The sequence below is a fragment of the Lepidothrix coronata genome, unplaced genomic scaffold (genome assembly GCF_001604755.1).
Source record: "Lepidothrix coronata isolate B3197 unplaced genomic scaffold, Lepidothrix_coronata-1.0 Scaffold35, whole genome shotgun sequence".
NCBI lineage: Eukaryota > Metazoa > Chordata > Aves > Passeriformes > Pipridae > Lepidothrix > Lepidothrix coronata.
In genome coordinates this window covers 5,863,058-5,872,910 of record NW_016690215.1, presented here as the reverse complement: position 1 = coordinate 5,872,910, position 9,853 = coordinate 5,863,058, and positions in this window count along the sequence as shown.

The window sequence follows — 9,853 nt, the reverse complement described above, 5'->3', positions numbered from 1 at the left end:
GTGTTGCCCAGCTGCTTCATTGTGAAGAAGCCATGTACTCTGGACCGGGCACTTAAAGCCAAGGAGGGACAGTACAAGACTTACTTTATTGCTGGCCTCATGCTTTGCCCCTGCTCTGGAACAGGGGGCTGGAACAGGGCTGCCCACCCCTCCTCTTCTGACTGCCTGCTGCTGCTGCTGCCTTTTTCCACTCACACTCTGAGATCATCTCTAGCAATACTGTTTCTAAGATATTTTGCCATCTCCCCCCACCACAGACAATGGAAGAGGAAAATGAAGCAATTCACAAAGAAACCACCCTAAGCAGAGGAAGGGGGTACAGGCACAGGGGACTACAACAGAAACGTGGGAAGTCCTGTTCCCATTCAAACCAAGAGGCCTGAAAAGGGTGGGGGGTTCATTCCTTGACCAAAGGCCAGACTTGACATAGCTGACACTGTACAGTTTAGCCCCAAGTCTGTGTTTTCTGTAACACACTCAGGGGGTACAGCTGTAGTGGTACTGGGGACTGGCACCTAGCTGGTCTTTGGCAGAGTGGTGCTGACACTGGCTCAGGGTCTGTGCAGCTGTACCAGCCTTACCTCTTCTTGGGCTCTAGCTCACATAACCCAGCACCATTCCACCAGGACTGGCAGTGCAAATTAAATCCAGGTTAAAGGAGAGCTGTAATACACTGCAAACCTGCATTCAACTACAGCTGAGCTGTAAACCTGCTCCTGCTGATGCTCATGGTAGGAAGTTGGGCCAAGGGAATAGTTTTGAGAGGTCAATCTCCAAAGCCAGTGTTTCAAAGGAACTTTTCTACATCAAATTTTACACACGCCTGTTTGTGTGTGCCTGCTATTGAAATAACACTAACCCTTTGTATTTCTACTTGAAAAAAATTGATATATGTTTTTTGTGCCTGTGCACATACACATGTGCAGTCACACACATGGACTGAGTGAGGGGCACTAGATTAAGCTGACTGCAGGAAATGTAAGAAGCAGATTCAACAATGACCCCAAATATGGACCCAAATGTTCCTTCTTCTGCCACTAATTGATCTAATAGATTTCATATTTGTAACGAGGCAGTGGTTTGTATTGTAAGTTTCTTTTTGTTTGCTGCTTTAGAAAAAATAAGAACTAATAGAACACATATTTGCAGATGTAATTGCCATGAAATGTCCCCCCGCCCCCAAAGCAATTGCCAATAGTGGATTACTAATAGTTTGGAGCAGTTGCACTGTAATTTATGATGGCAAACTATGGGGAAGAAATCCTCAGTCACTATGCACACAAATACAAGGAAATATATGCATATTAATCTATTTTAACAGCAACAGGATTTTCTAGATCCTCAAGTGCACTGTAATGTCAGAAAGGAAAGCACAATTTGCTTTTATTCAGGTGTGGAGAAACTAAGACAACAGATCAGTGTCTGAGGTGGGTGTAGATCTGCTGTGTCACTGTCACATGTAGCTCCTGTGGTGTCTGCTCCCTCTTTGGAGGCACATCCTTGCCTGCCTTGGTTATGCTGCGCTTCATCTCTGTCCATCCACACTCTCCACCCTGCAACTGCTCTCCCTGGTACTCCTTGTTTTCTTTTCCCCTTGGTTCCACTCAACTTTCAGTGACTCTGCAATCCTTTCCACTTGAGAGTGAAATTTGATTGAATCCCTCTCTCTTTTTTTTGAGATTGCCAGGCACAGTGGGGAAGCTAATGACATATCTGCCTGTGCCACAGTAATTCTGGCCACTTCAATAAAAAATAAAAGGAAAAAGAAAAAAAGAATTGTATGCTCTACAGCTCTCAAACTGTCACCTTTCAGGAGTGCTAAATAGTCTTAATAAGTAAATAAAATGCAGGCTATTTATCAGGGATCAGAATGACACCTTTGCAGCTGTTCCTGTCTCTTAAGGAAAAATATATAATTAGGAAGGTAGGGTGTTTTTAATTAAAAAACCACTTAATTTGGAACCACTCTTGTCTACTGAGCAAGCATAACTTCAAAATACATTTTCTCTACTGGATAGAAGAAAATTTCAGAAGGAGCCTCTCTGGTTTATTGGATGGGTGTGTATTGGGATAGGTTTAAAAACATTTTAGTGTAGCTGATGGACCATGACCTTTTAGTATCAGTTAACTCCAGATATAATTTTTTAAGAGGTATGCTATTGAAAGGCACAGGCAGCCAAGTTAGAGAAGTCTGCCATAGTATTTTCACAGGATCATTCCAAGGTACTCTGTTGTTCATGCCAAGCAGTAAAACCTTTCTTTTTGTGCGCATTTCTTGACACTGTTGTGCTTTCAGCACAGGCAAATTATCTATTATTTTAAACAAGAAACTTTCACTTTTCTTCATTAAGATAATGAAACAAAAAAGAGGATGGATTTACATGCATTGTACATATAAGATGACAGAAGAGGCATGTACTTAAATATAGCTTTAATTATTTTTCACTTGTATTCCTCCATATGTTTGCACTGCAGTCAGTGAACAATAGAAGAGCTCTCCTGTGGTTAATTTTACACCTGTGAAGACCCCTGGATACACACCAAGATTGCATGGCCAAGTGCATAAAGTATCCTGCTTATCTGGCCAGTGAATTCATATGCTCCAGGGAACTGGAGAAGATGGGGAGAATATGAGGAATTCTATTATTTGCAGTCTTTAGCAGATTTTCATTACTTTTACCCTTTCTATCTCCAACACCTGAGGAAAGAAATCCCCACAGCTTCAGGTTTTCCGTGCAAACATGGGAAGAATTCTCTGCAGTGTCTGCTCCATGCAGGCAACAGAGGAGGATTCTGGGGCTCCTTCTGTGGGTTTTCCCCATGCTCCATACCCCATGTGCAGGATAAGGTGAATGTGTGTGAGTGATGCCCCAACAGAGCCTGCTCCCAGCACAGCCTGGCACACTGCAGTCCCACCACAGGGACACGTCTGATTTTTGTTCAGCCCTGCCCCATCCCTTTCACACTGCTTCTAATGATCTGCCATTTATCATCATCGTTTCAAAATCCATGGAGACACTAGCATTTTTTCCCTACCAGAGTACTGGATTTTCCGGCAGAGCCTTGCAACAGGCTTCAGAGTGACCTTGTGCCAGGCACAGCACCTGTGTTTCGGCTGCAGGACAGCAAGGCTGCCTGGCACCTGCTTCTCACTCATGAGAACTGGCGTTCTGGGTGTTTCTCACCTTCTTCAACAGGCTCATACCTCTGCTGCAGTCAGTCACCACACATTACCATAATAGAAATAATTAGTGCTTCACAATCATGCAGATTTAATAAGCCTGAGAGTCTGACATTAATATATCAATAGCATAGTTTACAGTACATCATTGGTATTCTTTGGGAGCCACGACCTATATTCTGATATAAAGGATCTTCAACGTTCCTTTGCAAATAAATGTTAATTAAAGCACATTTCTTCAAAAGGCCTTCTTTAAAATGATCTACAATTCCAATATTTGTTTTATGGCACATGCAGATAGGAGGGCTCCCAGTCTCACAGGAAACATTGTAGGAATGTACGAAAGGAAAAAGAAAAAAACCTGTAAGTAGATTAATTCCCTTCTACAGCACATTAGAATACAGGCTGTGGTGATGGGCTACAAGAAAGCTGAAGTGAGGAAGGTACCTATTACAGATGGTTGAAACATTATGCTTTTAAATGCAGAAAAGGTTTGTATCGATTTTTCTTTATGTGAAAGGGATGGCTAACACATACAAAATTGAAATGTAGTGTAACATTTGCATTGTTTTCAAAATAGAGGCCTGGAGGTATTTTATTTTCCCTTTCATAATTTTTTCTCTCTTAAAGAAAACTCTTACATAGTTTATTTGAGGCTTTATCTTTCTACACAGTCCTCTGAAGTATATTTTCAGTTACATTTACAATGCACTTCAGAAGATGAGATCACATTGAAAATGCAATGCCTTTTGCAGACACAAAAAACGTTGCTCTTTTTGCACTGAACAATTCTTTTTTTTTTTTTTTCAGTTCTTCCAGTTCACAAGGCCTACTAAAGCTCAGCTAGAATATACGATCTCAGTGTAATATCCCAAGACATTCCAATCACCAACAAATGTTCTTGCTTTTATTAAAAACAAACCAAAAACCAAACCCGCAGAGTCCCCGGGGAGTCAGACTCTGCTATTGTTCTTCCATTTTTGATGCAAGTCAGGAGATACCAGACAATACAGATTACTGAGTCACCACTCACTAAGCTGTATTTGCTTAAACAACAGCTCTCCCAGCTGACCTTTCCAAGTCAGCAGAAAGAATATAAAGACAAAAAAAAGTGCTCAGTGTTCAAAAACCCAAGTGCTTTTATGTAGCTAGGTATGCTGTGGAGCTGAGAAAGAAGGGAATCAGATGGACATTTCAGTGGGGAACATCTTGAGTTGGAGCTGAGTTGGATGGGTTTGTTCTGTGACAAAGTGAGGACAGAGAAGGAGGGCTCATGGCTACAGGGTGTAGGCAGAAAAAGAGGAGTCAGACCAAGGAGGCACTAGATAAAGGAAATATCTACACTGGAGCATATAGGATACTTAACTCAATCCTAAAATAAGGATAAGCAGGACTTCACCAGTTGACAGGCACACCGGACTTGGAAATTGATTCAGGACAGGGGGTTCAACAGCAGTCTGCTTCTTTCAGCACTTTTTCTTTAAATATTCTAGGATTCATCAAACAGAAGATAGATTACGCTTTATAATATAAGCCTCCTGAGGGAATGCTGCTAAAAGGCTGTCAGCAGGAAGAAAAAAAAAGTGTTCAAAGTGTGCACATAGGGTTAGGGACTCCACATTTCAACTCATCTGCAGCTGGAGATGAGATGCATTTGCATTTGTTCCCCTGGCTGAGAACTAATATTCATTACAACAGCTATTTCAAAATAGTTCTAGCTGAAATTTTTTTATTCACACATAATCCATGTAAAATTAAAATTTATATATATTATACATACATACATATATATAAATTTAAAAATTCTATACAGTTACACTTCAAACAATCTTGACTCCCTCCAGTAGGATCTGCAGAGATTACTTTCAGTTTCATTTGTGTTTGTGTCAGACCTTCAAATAAAGGCCAGAATTTACTTAATTACTGGGCTTTCTGCTCAGAAACCCTTTTGCACAAAGCATTGTGTATAGAAGCAAAAATAAAGTGACCCCTGGCTCAGAAAGCTTACTTGTCATGGTTTCAGCATCCATCTACTCTGTAAATGCATGGCTTTTGTTAATGATCACTGTCATTTTCTTGACATTTAACTGAATAGACTTTCTTTGGAGAAATTAAGACAGACAGGAGAAACATCTCTGTAATCTAAAGTATGGAAGATTATCTTTCTGCATTTTTCAAAGCAGTTAGGATTCACTGGTTGCTATTGTGACCATGTTCTTAGATCCCTGTGACAGAAGGGAAGTTGGGGCTTTGGCTCACATTCCCCCAACAGAGATTTGTTGAAGCTTCAAGTATTGTCACTCCTATTGTCACTCCTATTGGTCTTTCTTTCTGCCTTCACAGAAGTCAGCAGAAGAGTATTTGGCCAGGCACCTCAGCCACTGCTGTTCAGAGTCCAGGGTCCTTGTGCAAGCTCCCATGCCAAATTAGCAACTGGACTGGGTTACTCGCACAGTTGGGATGAGGTCAATAACCCCAAGAGGAGGGAATAGTTAAATTTGCAAAGCTTGTCTGAGTGCCCACAACACTCATTTCCTACACTTGTTCCTTGCAATCATTTGATGAGTTATTATACAATTTTTTATTATTTACATGATCTTTCAAGTGTGTTTCCAAATGTTCATCTTTCCTACCTTAAGAAGCCATAAATAGAAGTTACACTCTCAAATGCTGTTTGCAGAACTGGGCCATAGGCTTAAGTGTAATAAAATCAAAGCCAAGCAAAAGTTTGATTAGATTTCTTCCAGACTAAGCAAGACTAGGTTTTGCCCACAGTGTCTGAGAAAAGGCTTTCTTAAAACAAGTGCATATTTAAAATGAAATTGAGAAAAGCCACAAAAATATGAAAGATTTCAATAGTTGGGGTGTGGTGGGCTTTTTTCTCCTTTCACAAAGATTATGTCTTTGTTATCTTGTCATAGGAAAGGTATCTTTTACTATTTTTACAGTTGTAAGAGAGAAAAAGAAACTACATTCAAAACCAAGTTCTCCATAGAAAAACATCTCACTGGATTTTAACAGATATTTGCTTTCATTTATCAGTGAACACTGATCTACCAATGAACAGTGAAGGCATAGCTCTATAGAACTACACCCTTAAAAAAAAAAAAGTGGACAAAATGTGCTCAGCTAGCACCTCCACAAGATCACACAGCAGCAAAATAATCCTCAGTTATAATCCAAATACATGCAATGATGGAAAGAATGTTTTATGGAAAACTATCCTACTGGAATTTAAGAGTTCTGCAATGTGTGGAAAACAAATATGCTTTAATAGGTTGCTGCTTTCAATGACTGAATTTATTTTCAAGAAGGTCATAACCATAAAGTAGAAATCTAATTCTTCTTTCAGAGCAGTGGCAAAAGGGGAATAGAAAATAGTGACACTGAAACGTTATCTTTGACCTCTTAGAGGAAGTGGCAGAATGCTATTGGGTTTTTTGTTGCTGTTTTGCTGCATCTGTTTTGGTTATATTTTTTTTAATGTTTCTTAAAAAAAAATAAATCTGTAGTTTTCTCACTTTTCTCAGTTTGGAGTCAATGAATTATCTGCAAATACATTTAAACAAAACCAATTATATCAGTAATGCATTACCATTAATTTATCAGTGTTTTCATCCTTCTCTAACAATTAGGGGGAAAATGTGCCTACCAACTTCATTTTCATGTCCCAAGCACCTGACTGCTCTGTTCACTTCTTTCCTATAGGCATTAAAATAGGCATATAGGTATAGCAGTATGCAAGTCAGGAATGTAAAATATGATTCTATTCTCTGCCCCCGCCCTCCTCAGTGTCAACTTAAACAGCTTTTCCCTTTCTTTCTAAAATTTCCTGCCTGTGTAACTGGTAAGGGAAAGGAATTATCTTGCGGATCAGAAAACTAAGCCAATCCCTTTCAGCACATTTGTTGCCAAATCTGAGTGAAGATTGATGCTCTGGACAATAAGAACCAAAGTAGGATGTAATACAAAAACTTCTCTCAAAATCCAGCTTACTTAGATCCATTGCTTGCAAACTCCTTAACAATCTCCACGGTAATGCAGACCTCAGAAAGCAAAGTGATGCTTACTGAAACAGGCCTGCCTTTCTCATCTGCTTGTCAGCCAAGCAGATAGGCCTGCCCTAGATGATGTTATTCCAGGTCCTTTCACCAAACCTGCAGACAGCCTTCGGAGTCAAAGCCACAAGATAACGCTCTGGTTTCCTGCAGGCACTCAGGGTTTGTCTGTATGCAGTTTAAAAAGTATGACATTAGCAGGCATTAACTGGGGCAAGAGGAGCATACATCAAACAAGCCCTGTTTGCAGCAATCTGAGCTTTAACTCCTTTGGCTTGAACTAACTAAAAGCATGGACAGCCTTCTGCATACTGAAAGGCAGTAGTCAGCAAATATTAGACATCTGATTTTGTTAAAGTCCATACACCACCTAAGCTAAGCAATTCATGGCATTCAATTGAAAAGACACACAGCATCCTATTTGCAGTACAGTTTTTCATCTCTGGTTAGCAACCTCTGCTCCCCAAAAGATCCTGCAGAATTTCGTATCTGGACAGATCTCTTCATTTCCCCAGATCTTTTTGACACTTACTCAGTATGCTTTCACTACCACGTCATTCTGGTCTTCCCAAAGCTAGAACACCAGTTTGTTTCAGTAAGTTTAACCTGCCCAGACACTTTGGGATATAACCACCTCCCACATTTACAAATCCTCTTATTTGTGGTGGTTAGTTACTCTCTGCCATGTAATTGGAAACTTTCCTATGTCCAACTAGGTACCCACTGATATTTTTAAATGTCTTCTGGCCTACAATATAGTTATACTGCCTTCTGAAACCTGACACTACAGGCAGAAAGATGTCCTTCTGTACAGCTCAGCTAAAAGTGAAATTTCAAATTTTCAGTGAGAGCACCAATCAAATTCTCAGCACTGCATCAGTCTGTCAGGATATTTCGTGTTTGTTTCAGTCAGGGAGGTTTTTGGTTTCTCAGAAAAACTTTTGGCTCTCGGTAGGTGGTGCTATAGCCCTTCAATCCACCCATGAGCAAATGCCCTGCTTCCACTGCTAAAGTGAATTTCATGGATCAATGTCACCTCACCACTTGAGGGCAAAGACTGGAGCGGTAATAAAAAACTAAAAAATCTATGCTGCAGTTGTAGGTTAAATACTTACATAAGCCTGTAGTTGAGGTGGCATTTAAAGTCAGCAGTTCTCATTGCACTTCATGCGCAGACATCACTGCACCATACACTGACGACACAGTGATTGTACAAGAGAACTACAAAATTATCACATGTCCATATCTATATAAAATACAGATGAAGAATGGCACAAATATCTATTACTTCTACAGCCTATTCTAAAATTCTATGAATACTTCCATCAAATGATCCGAATAAACACTTGAAGAAAATAGCAAGTATCATATTGTTCTAGGGGATGAGTTCTGGCTACAAAAGCTGAACACATCTGCAAGATGGATTGTTTATATCCATGCTGTGAAACCTGCAAAAATTTGGATCAGAGCCCAAAGGGGGCACCAAGAGGCCCCAGGTGCCTTTAGCAACCTGGCCCCGTCCCTCTCGGCCACTCGCGCCAAGACCTACCTGCCATCATCCCTGCAGGGCTATGCTGTGGGCTGGCTGTGCCAGTTCCATCCCCTGAACCTCCCTTTCTGGGCAAGGGAACCAGGGCATCCTGCTCATAGTCATGTCTCCAGTCCTGCTCAGCCCTGGCTTCTGCATGAAACCCAAATCCACATTGCAGTGATGGTTCTGCTGCTGCCAACTGGTCACCTTGTCTCCTCTGGCCCAGGTAGTGTCCCTGCCAGCGACCACCCCAGCCCAGCCCAGCCCAGAGCACTGTTTTGGACAGGGCATGGTGCTGCTGCTTGGCCCCAGCTTGCTCTCCCTCACATTAAGCTCTCCCTGACATGAAGTGCAGTGAACAACTGCATTAATTTGTGAGCCACAAGCAAGCAGTGACTCACCTCACCTGGATGTGAACTCTGTTTCAAATGAACAGTTCGCCTCCCAGCCCTGCTTTATTCCTTGAATAAGGACTAACACAGAAACTGATCCCACTGTATGAATAAGGCCTCATCTACTCAGAATTCTTCAGTGCAGTTTAAAGGACTTTCTTAAAAATTTTACTGAACTCCTATACTTTTGTGGAAATCTCTGTTTTAGAGAGCTCACACACAGCTGTAAATGAGAAGTCAAGTCCAGAAGAGTTTGCTTTGGTTTACTGAATCAGTTAATGCTGTCTAAATTTGGAAATCACCTCACCTCAATCAGAAGATATCTCAAAGCCCTGGGTTTTTAAAGGAGATAAGAATCTTTTCAGATGAAACTGTACTTGAACTGTAGATCTACAATAACAAGAAATACTCAAGACACACATATGTAGTCAAGGAGCTATATGTGATGGTTTTATTTGTAAAATACTTCATCCTAACAGCAAAATACTGTAATTTTATCTTATAAAACTTAGCAAAAATTGATACATTTGAAACAGAAATAAGAAAATTATTTCTACTTTGATTCAATTATTCAATTCTCTTTTCAATATGGAAGCGACAGGTATGCACCACACTTTACAGATTTCAGTGCCAAACAGATAATTCAATAAATATATCATTCTAGTGAAAAAAAGTCATAAAACTACTGAAA